Below are 10131 nucleotides of genomic sequence, written 5' to 3'. Positions count from 1 at the left end.
ATCTTTTCCAAGAAAACAGCAAATTGGATCGTGGAGAGTCTGAAATGATTCAACAACAAAAAATGTATATAAATATATGCATACACAAATACACATATGTAAACATACAATACATATAAGCACATATATTATACATGCATAAATACAAATGCATTATGTATACATGTTATATTATACGGATGTGTGTGTCTTTGTAAATGCATAGATATGCATAATATATGTATATGTATATATACATGCATGTGTGTGTTCATGGATTTTGGCCATAAATCAGTTACAGTTTAGACATTCTATTATTTTAGAAATAATAGATCATTTAAGATTACATAAAACCCATAAAATTTCTCAAAGAGATGGGCTATGTAGGAATAATTGGATGCCAAATCATTAATTTTGGCAATGATGCAAAGATTGATTTGGAAACAACTACTACTTCCTTTGGTTTCTTGAAATGTTACATCTGAGGTCATTCAGCTGGACAGGTGTTAATGTAAAAACTAAATGTAAAATATATGATAGTTGAAGAGTTACAGCCGAGAATTTATAAGGAATTTTAAATAGGACCCTGCTCTGGATCGGTATTGTTAAGTATAGTGGGCAATGTGGTTTAGCAGCTACATTTCACTATGGGAAGACTGCAGTAGGAGACACAAGTTTCAGGCTTTTGTTAAATCTTTCGGACATTTTCAGGGGTACTGTATTGCAGTAGTTAAATCTGAAGATGATTGGTGCATTACAATGGGGTGAGCATTGCTAATGAGGCTAGTGTTTCTTCTCTGTGGGTTTGAATCTTTCATTGATTCTGGCTTAAGGTACTGGATTTAATAGTAGAGCTGCTGCCAAGTGTACTACTGCTTCATGGGGCCTACAAGAAAAGGACATTAGCAAAGAAACTGTGATAGGCTATGGCTGTTCTTCAATAAATGTTGCTGAATGGAAGGGAATTTACAGGAAGAGAAATGAGCTACTATGGTAATCTAATGATTCATCAGGGTGTTGGGGTGACCCTGAATTCTCCAAGGCTATGCCAAAGCAATACAAACTTTGGCAGGATCCACAAGCTGGAAAGGCTTTGAGTACTGCCCAGAAGATGAACCTTTTATCTCTGGTCCAAGGACCAGTTTAGCTTAGTTAGCAAAGCTTCATCATGAGCCTGGATGCAGGGGATACAGTTTGTTGGACACCACAACTCACATAAAACATTTATACATTATAGAGATTTGTGATATGCATATATGCAGGTAGTATGCCTACAGACACAATAACTAGTCCTTGGAGCATTGGAGTAGTGGATTCAGCAAACAGTCATTTCATTTGTTCCACAAAAATCTTAAAGTCATCTGTAGTTTTATACAGTACAATGTCATAAACTGAGTTTATATATGATAATAAGTTGTATTGATCAATTTTTCAGCAGCAAATCCTCCTATTACAGTTGTGTTCAGCTATGCTCAGGAGATGGGACTTAAGGGAAATGTATCCAGGAGGGATTAGGACAAAAGTCCTTGGATCAGGTGGTTATGGTACAAGAAGATAAGTGTTGAGAAGGAGTAAAGGGAAGGGGTCACAAGTAAGGGGTAGATGGTCTGATGTCAAACGATTTACACCCTTAACTTAATAAGCAGTTGGGTGTCAGGGAAAACTGAAGCCACAAGATCCATGATAATGGATTCATGGAGTTTTAGAGTTACAAGGGAAATCAGGGATCATCTAGTTCATCCTACATCTAATAAATGGACATCTACTCTTGGAGGGAACCCACTGTCATCCTTTTGCATCACCATTTATTTTTAAAATTTTTCTTGATGCCTTTTATTTTACATCAAATTCAATTCCAAATATACACCTTTCTTCTCTCCCAAGAAAAATATTCCTTATAAAAAAGGACCACAGGTGTGTGTGTGTGTGTGTGTGTGTGTGTGTGTGTGCACAAGTATGCACACACATACACACACACTTTTGGCAGTTTATTAACTGTTAATTTGGATAGTTTACATTTCTTGTAAGTAACCATGCATTTCCTTCAAATTCTTGTGTTTTTTTAAGAATAAAATTGGTTATACTGGGTTTTGAAAATTAAATCCTAAAAAATAGAATAACTCAAATGCCAAAAGAGGCTCAAAAAGGCAATGAGGAGGAGAATGCCTTAAAAAGCCAGATTTGTCAGATGTGAAAAGAATCTCAAAAGCTCAATGAGGAGAATCATTGGTTCAGAATTAGATTGGAGCAAATGGAAGCTAATGACTTTATGAGGAATCAAGATGCTGTTAAACAGATCCAAACAAATGAAAGAATAGAAGGCAATGTGAAATATCTCATGGGAAAAACTACTGACCTGAAAAATTGATACAGGAGAGATAATTTAACAATTATTGGACTACTGGAAAGCCATGATCAAAGTAAGAATCTAGAAATCATCCTCCAAGAAGATGTCAAAGAAAACTGTCTTAGAACCAGAGGGCAAAATAGATGTGAAAGCATCTACCAACTCCCTGCTGAAAAAGATCCCAAAAAGGAAACTCCTAGGAATATTATAGCCAGGTTCCAGAATTCCCAGATTAAGGAGAGAATATTACAAGCAGCCAGGAAGAAACAATTTGAATATTTTGGAAACCCAATCAGGACAACCCAGGATCTGGCAGCTTCTACACTGAGGGATCGAAGGGCTTGGAATATGATATTCCAAAGGTCAAAGGAGCTGGGATTAAAACCAAGAGTCACCTACCCAGCAAAACTGAGTATCATGTTTCAGGGGAAAATATGGTCATTCAGTGGAATAGAGGACTTTTAAGCATTCTTGTTGAAAATACCAAAGTTGAATAGAAAATCTGACATTCAGATACAAGAATCAAGAGAAGCATGAGAAGGTAAACAGGGAAAGAAATTATAAGGAACTTATTAAAGTTGAACTATTAATATTCCTACATGGAAAAACAATAATTGTAACTTATGAAACTTTTCTCAGTAGTAGAAGGGAATACGTACATATATATATATATATATATTAGCATATGTGGTCATATGAATACATATGTGAATCTGTATATATATATATATGTTTACAGGTATACATAGATAAAGGGCACAGCACCAATTTAACAGGAAGGGATGATACTTAAAAGGTGAAATTAAGAGGTGAGAGAGGAATATGATGAGAGAATATGGGGAGAGAGAGAATGAGATAAACTATCTCATATAGAAGAGGCAAAGGAAAATGGTTACAATGTAGGTGAAGAATAGTAAGGCAAAAGGGATTGGTTCAACCTTATTCCTCTTGAATTTGGCTTGAGGAGGAAATGAAATAAACACGAAATAGGGTATCTCACCTTCCAGGAAAGTAGGGGGGGAAGGGGATGAGAGGGGTGGTGATGGACAGGAGGGGAGCCTGGTAGGGAGGGAAGTTGGAAGCTCCCACTTTTGAAAAGGAAGGGGATCAAAGTAGAGAATAGAACAAGTGGGAGGTGGGATAGGAGGAAGGGCAATAATGTCAGTCTTTTACAATATGTGACAAGGGAGGAAGGAAATGAATCTGGATTCAAATTTTTAAAATCAAATACTCAAATATATATATACATATACATATATATACAGACATGTATGTATATACTATTATTCATACTATTTTACATGTAATTGGGAAATAAGATATATAGGCACTGGGGAATAGAGATCCACTGGAAAAGTCGAAAGGGGTATGGGAGAAAATATGGGAGAGAGCAGATTGGAGGAGGGTGTATCGTGTGAGACTGCTATTTTGGGACAGTGCTTAGGGGAAAATCTGGGAGAAAATTTGTAACATAAAATATGGTGGAAATGAATGATGGAAATAAGAAGTTAATTAAGCATCTGTAAAGAGAAAAAACAAAACAAAACTTTTTAATGTATTTCAAACCCAACATCTCCATTTGTTCTTTCTGACAGAGGGATATTAAAATTCTTCTAAAATTATTATTTTTATTCATGTGTTTTGGAAGTTTATTTAACCTTTTCTTCTGAAATTCTGAGTCCTGTTATCAGTTACATATACATTTAATTTTTATAATGTTCCACAAGTTCATTGACTTATTGTTTGAAGACTACATTCTCCTCTCTTTAAAAAAAAATTAGAACATTCGATTGTCTTTAATCCTATGGTGCCTCTTCCACTTTTCATTATTTTTCACATGAGAAGAGTGATTCTATTCCTTGTGTTCATTGTCCCTTCCTTACCTCACCTACTTCTTAATGTTAGTTCTCTTTTCCCTACTTTTATTAGATTTTATCCTGTTTTTATGTTAATTTTTGTTTTTGTTATTGTGTCCTTACTTCAATCAAATATACATTAAAAAAAACTTAAGTTTTTGTTAATTTCCTGTTCAAATACATCTTCCTCTGAGACAAACCTTTTTCTTTCCTTCTCTCTATTAAAATTGGCTCCTTTTGTGCTTTCAGAGTTTCATTATGGAAGTCTTTGCATACTTCTTAGACTGACTTCCATTAAAGGATTTAATTCATGGAACCCACCTATGTATAGATTCTTTTAAATCCTTTAAGTGTATTTTCCTAGAGGATTGAAAATTAATAGTAATCAAATGAGTATTAATCTGCTGTACAAAAAAAAATCTATTGGTCTTGCACAACTATAACTTGTTTTTTTTTTTCCCTCTCATTCTTTTTTTTTTTTTTTCTATCCCGAATTCTGAGACTGTACGCTGGTCATTTCTCCTCATGGTACCCATCAGTTATACCAAAACAAGCAATTTCTCTCTGTTGCTGAGTGTCAGTGTAGAATGGAATTTCCCTTTTTTGGCTATTTTCCTTTCTAAAAAAATGGAACCATAATTATGACAATCGAGTAATTATTGGCTGCTTTTCTTTTGACGTGGAAAAAATCTCCATGTTTAGTTATTTGAAATTCCCCCTTACTATTACTGTATGCTCTGTACCCAGGCTTTCAGTGTGTTTCTTAATCATTTCTCTGAATTCATTGAGCTTCAGGTAGCTATGTGTTGCAGTGGATAGAGTGCTGGGCATGAAATCAAGAAGACTTAAGTTCAAATCTGGCTTTAGAGACATACTAGTTGTATGGACTTGGACAAGTCACTTAACCTCAGTTTACCTCAGTTTCCTCAAGTATAAAATAGGGATAATAATAACACCTAATGTGCATTTAAAATGTATATGGTTGTTATGAGGATCAAATGACATAATATTTGTAAAGTATGTACTACAGTGCCTGTAACATAGTACTTAGAATTATTATTGTCATATAGTATTCAGTCTCGTCCAACTTTTCATGACCCCATTTGGGTTTTCTTGTCAAAGCTACTAGAGTGGTTTGCCATTTCCTTCTCCAAATCATTTTACATATGAGAAAGTGAAGCAAACAGAGTTAAGTGACTTGTCCAGGATCACACAGATAGTAAGTGTCTGAATTCAGTTTAGCACTCAAAAAGAAGAATCTTCCTAACTTCAGGTCTGGCACTCCATCCTCTGTGCCACCTCAATGCCCAGTAGTTGCTATAGAAATGCTCATTCAACTTTTCTCTTCTTTTACCTAAATCTGGTTAATCATGCTTCCCCCTTCCACTTTCTCGATTTATATACAAGGACTTATCTCATTGGTATGCAGCCTTCTCCCCTATCTTTATACCTCTTTATTTGGAATCAAAGGAACTATAATCATATTTAAGTTATGTCTGACTAAGTCTCAATGATACCTATGAGGCCATTAGTGTCTCTTGTTCCTCTTGTTTCTTATTTTTGCTTTGTATTTTTTTTTGTAAAGATGTATGTAAAGTCATGAGCTTTATTGTTAATGTTTTTCTTTGTTTTTCTCTTCTGTGAACTTGCAGTTTAAAGTCATTTTGATTGCTGTAGATTTTCAAGACACCAGGAAAATATATTGTTGCCAGCCTTTGTTTAGCATGTTTTATCTATAAGCTGTCGTCCATGAATCTAAACTGTGCTGTAAAAATTCTCTCCTTAACTAGCTGTTCATTTTCCAAATCCTCTTTTACTTTTATGAATCCCTTGACATTTAGGGGTGACAATAACACAAAAACCCACCTGGGTTTCTAACAAAAAAAAACTTGTTGCCTAACACTTCATAATCTTTGGCAGTATTTTGTAGGTTATTTCTACCAGAATAATTTTGTATTCACCTGCATCTCTAGAGGTTGGCAGTAGTCATATGCTCTGATGAGCCTTGTGAAATTCTCTATAATATTTTGGATTGATGTTCTTGGAAGATAACAGATCTCTCTCTCTCTCTCTCTCTCTCTCTCTCTCTCTCTATATATATATATATATATATATATATATATATATATATATATGTTAACACAGACAAATAGCTTCCTTAATTCACCTCACCAAATACTTCCAAATATTACTACCTATTTATTCATCTTCAGGCAGCTACTGGATGATATTTTTGTCATGTGATTGCACCTATGACTGTACATTATAATTGTGAACAAGCAGCTATTTTCACCTCACAGCATGTCCTTCCTCTTCAGAAAGATCACCAAATTTGTTTCTTGCCTACATGAATTCAATTTTCCTTCTCTCTTATTTTAGTGTGACAATTTTTTATATCTTTCTTCTTTTATTTTTGTATAAGTAAAAAAATTATTTGATTTCAAAATTCTCTCCCTCCATTCATCTACTCCTCCTTATTAAGAAGGCAAGCATTTTGATATCGACTAGACATGTGCAGTTATGTACAACATATTTCCATGTTAGTCATACTGTGAAAGAAAATACCTACAAAAACCTAAGGAAAAAAATTTTAAAAGGATAAAAATTATATAGTTCAATCTGCATTCATATTCAGTCAATTACTTCTTTGGAAGTGGATAACATTTCCCTTGACAAGTCCTTTGGAATTGTCTTGGATAATTTTATTGCCGAGTATAGCTAACTCATGCACAGTTAAAAATATTGCTAATATTTCATGTATTGTTTTCCTGGTTCTGCTCACTCTACTTTACATCAGTTCATATAAGTCTTTCCAGGTTTTTCTGTTCATCATTTCTTATAGCACAACAGTATTCCACCTCAATAGTATACCACAATTTGTTCATCTATTCTCCATTTTATGGACATCCCCTCAATTTCCAGGTTTTTGCCACCACAAAAAGAGCTGCTATAAATATTGTTGTACATAGGAATCCTTTTTCCATTGTTTTATCACATTGGTATGCAGGCCCAGTAGCAATATTAGTGAGTCAAAGGGTATGTGGTTTTATAGCTCTTTGGGCATAGATCCAAATTACTCTCCAAAAAGGTTGAATGAGTTCAAATCTCCACCAACAGTGCATTAGTTTCCCAGTTTTCTCACATCATTTCCAACATTTATAATTCTCTTTTTTTTCTTATTAGTCAATCTGATAAATATGAGGTGATGATTTAGGGTTATTTTAATTCATTTTCTCATAGACAGCTTTGATTTCTTCATCTAAAAACTACCTGTTCATATCATTTGGGGAATAACTCTTATTTTTATAAATTTGACTCAGTCATCTATATATATATATATAGAAATGAAACCTTTATCAGAGAAAATTGTTACAACCAAGGATCACCTAGCCAGCGAAACTGAGCATATTCTTCCAGGCAAAGAGATGGTCATTCAATGATATAACAGAGTTCCAGACTTTCTTTATAAAAAAAGCCAGAACTCAATGGAAAATTCAACCTCCAATTATGAGATGCAAGAGTGACATAGAAAGGTAAACAAGGAAAATACACACACACACACACACACACACAAATCCTGCTATTTAATAACAGCAAACTGGTTATAGAGAAGTAGAGGTTATGAGTATAAAATACACAAAATGACGATTAAAAAAATTCTTCTTTTTGGGCTACAAAGGGACTGCAAAGGAAGAAAGGGAATGAAAGAGTGGAAAAGGGTAAATTATGCCACACAAAGAGGCACAAAAACTGTATAGCAGAGGAAAAGAAGGTAGGGAGATAGAAACCATATGACCTTTTCCCTCATTGGTTCTGGTGCAAGGAGGGAATAACAACCAGTTAAGCATAGGACTCTATGGACAAGAAATGCAAAAAGTATCATTTCAGAGGGAAAGAGGGGAGGGAGAGGAGCTTCGCATGAGATTTGTTCCTGTTACTCTTGGTGTGAAGAAGAAATAACATACTTCATTAAGTATAAAAATGTCCTACAGGAAGTAGGAGAGTGTAAGGGTTATGGGATTTAAAGATCTTCCATGCCCCATTGGACTTGCTGACGTAGCAGGAAGGGGCGGAGCAAGAGGAAGCGGAAGCCAAAAACTAGAGTTCCTGCGGTGGCTGGCGGTGGTGGCAATGGTGGCAGCAGCAGAGGCAGCGGCGATGGCAGCGCGAAGCCCTTTTTGAGTCAGCCAGAATTTCTGCTAAGGACTCCTGCTGAGGACTGCCAGGGGCCAGAGCTGCTGGGAGCGCGCGTCCCGGACGCTGGGTGGTTGCTGTGAGTGGGGAGAGGAGGACCTTTGCCTGAGGTAGCCTGTTCTGTTTTAAAGGCTTGAAAATGTGGGTGCTTTCTACTTTATCTACTTGTGCCAATGTCATAACTACTCTGATAGCTTTCACTTTCTGGTTTTGGGGCTCAGTCTTTTGGCATCTTAATAAATTTTCTAGTTTATTCCCCCATATGGCAAGCATGATATATTTTGTGATGGATAATTATATCAGCATATCTGTAATCTCCATAGGCATTGTGAATATGGCATTGCTGATACAGAGGGGGAAAGGGCTACTAAAAGGGGGTGCGTGTTAGTAGGGAGGGAAGAAGTAAGGGGAAAGAAGAGGTAAAGGGAGGAGGGCTGATAAGGGAATACTGAGGGAGGCGGTGGTCAAGGAAAACTATTAAGGGGGGTAAGGGACAAGGGAGGGAAAATATGAACATTAACAGGGGTGGGAATAGGATGGAGGGAAAGAAACAGATAACAATCATAACTGTAAATGTGAATGGAATGAACTCTCCAATAAAACGGAGGCGGATAGCAGAATGGATTAGAAATCATAATCCTACAATATGCTGTTTACAAGAAACACATCTGAAACAGAGTGATACACACAGAGTAAAGGTAAAAGGCTGGAGCAAAATATACCATGCCTCAGCTAAAGTAAAAAAAAAAAAAGCAGGGGTAGCCATCCTTATCTCAGATAAAGCAAAAATTGACCTAATTAAAAATGATAAGGAAGGAAACTATATCCTGTTAAAAGTTACCGTCAAGAAGGAAGAAATAGGTAGCAAAACTATACTAGTGGGAGACCTTAATTGCTACCTATTTCTTCCTCTAATTCCTTTACCTTCTCCTCTAGGAATTTGGATGGTATACCACTTGGTGCATATATGTTAAGTAGTGATATTGCTTCCTTCTTGACGGTAACTTTTATATATTTTAGAAATAATATCTTATCTATATGTCCTGTTTATATGCTAAACATCCCCAGTGTTTCTTTTTTTTAAGCAATTGGGGTTAAGTAACTTGCTCAAGGTTACAAGGTCAGTTATTTTGTGTGGGTGTTAAGTATCTGAGGCTAGAACTGATCCCAGGACTCCTGACTCTGGGGCCCAGTGATCTAATCCTCAGGAATATCAAAATTCTTATAAATTACTTTCTACTTTCCCCATCACAGTTGTTACATGAATCCCTTCCTTCCTTCCTTGCTTCCTTCCTTCCTTCCTTGCTTCTTTCTTCCTCCCTCCCTCCTTTTTTCCCTCCCTCACTTCCTCCCTTTTTCCCTCCCTCCCTTCCTTCCTTCCTCTCTTCCTTCCTCCCTCCCTTTCTCTATTCCCTCCTTCACTAATTCTTACAAATGATTTTGCTCTGTTTCTTTTGAAACTATCTCATGTGATTGTATATGCTTTGAATTTTTTCTTGTATGTATACATGTTTTATGCCCCCCTACACACACACACACACACACACACACACACACACATACCTTTTGTATATAAATTTATTGAGGGTAAGAACTGTTTTTGTTTTATATCTCCAATTCCTACCCTAATGACTTGCTCAATAAATAATTGTTGAAATACATTCATTAATTTATGAAATAATGCAATAAGCATTTATGTACTCTATCTAAAGGTCATATTTAAATTATTAATTCTGTCCAGATAATCAATTGAAT

This window comes from Petaurus breviceps, unplaced genomic scaffold (genome assembly GCF_028583685.1).
Source record: "Petaurus breviceps papuanus isolate PSGF00001 unplaced genomic scaffold, PetGlider_PUasm1.0 90696, whole genome shotgun sequence".
Classification (NCBI taxonomy): domain Eukaryota; kingdom Metazoa; phylum Chordata; class Mammalia; order Diprotodontia; family Petauridae; genus Petaurus; species Petaurus breviceps.
This window is presented reverse-complemented; position numbering follows the sequence as displayed.